A 1,016-nucleotide genomic window follows, 5' to 3' on the forward strand; every position below is an offset into this window, starting at 1 on the left:
CTGGGTTCCTGATCATCCTCCTGACCCCTTGCCAGGGGCCCCTGGTGTTGTCCCCTAACCCAGCGGACCCCTCCCCCTGCAGGCAGGGACCTGCCTCCGTTCCTGCTGGCCCAGCCGGGAGCCTGCCTATGGCGGGTGCTCAGCACAGACCCCTGAACTCTGACCCGCTGCTGGGTCAGGGGTCCTAAGAGGCTCCGAACCTGGGGAGGGGGGCCGGTGGGGGTGCTGGGGCCTGGGAGAAGTTCTGGGCGTGCCCTGTGCTGGAGCAGCGGCCAGGCCCTGCCCAGGTGAGGGTGGGGGAGTGGAGGAGGACGAAGACATTGAGGGAAAGTGGGGGCACAGCCAGCTCCTGCAGGCTTGGGCCCCGCCCCCAGGCTGTGGGCGCCCTCCTGTGGCCACAGAGGGGCAGCAGGGATGGGGGGGCGGGGGCTTTTCCCGGAATGAGGCCCCAGTGCAGAGGTGGGAGGGGGCTGCCCACAGCTGGATCCCATCAAGCCAGATGCTCGACTGGAACATTCCTGCGGTCGGGCGTGCATTCTTTCCTTCGTGGAGAGAGCCCCCGTCCGCCGTGGGCAGCCCCGAGGCCTGCGCCCTTTGCTCCGTCTTCCACCTTTACAGCGGAGGAGCTGCTATCTGTGAGCCCTGCCCAAAGCAAACATCCCCACCCATCCTGCGCCCACTGCCCAGAGCGGCTTCCTTCCCTGTGAGTCACAGGGCCCCCTCCCCAGCCCTGACTCACTGGCGGGGCCCCAGCCCAGTGCCCCCTGCTTCCCCCAGCCTCTCCCCCAACACAGGGCAGAGTTCCTGCAGCTCAGGCTGGGCGGTCCTGCTGGTGAGTCAGCGCTCAGCTATGCGCCGCTCTGCCCACCGTGGGCTCTGCAGACGGGGTGCAGCGGGATGGGCAGCTCGGGAAGCGCCAGGCCTGCCAGCAGCGGAGTGGCCCACAGTGGGCCTATGAGGAGGTGGGGTTTAGGGGGCAGTAGCCCCCCCCAGGCCAGGAGTCACGGTTTAGGGAG

The 1,016-nt window shown here is 68.6% G+C and overlaps 1 protein-coding gene across 3 annotated transcripts in view; it reads left to right on the forward strand.

Annotated features, from left to right (window-relative positions):
- Positions 1-1,016, forward strand: part of LOC102772829 (plectin-like) — a 29,813-nt gene that overhangs the window by 25,050 nt on the left and 3,747 nt on the right. The window lies entirely within an intron of this gene.

Source organism: Myotis davidii, unplaced genomic scaffold (genome assembly GCF_000327345.1).
Source record: "Myotis davidii unplaced genomic scaffold, ASM32734v1 scaffold1509, whole genome shotgun sequence".
Taxonomy (NCBI): domain Eukaryota; kingdom Metazoa; phylum Chordata; class Mammalia; order Chiroptera; family Vespertilionidae; genus Myotis; species Myotis davidii.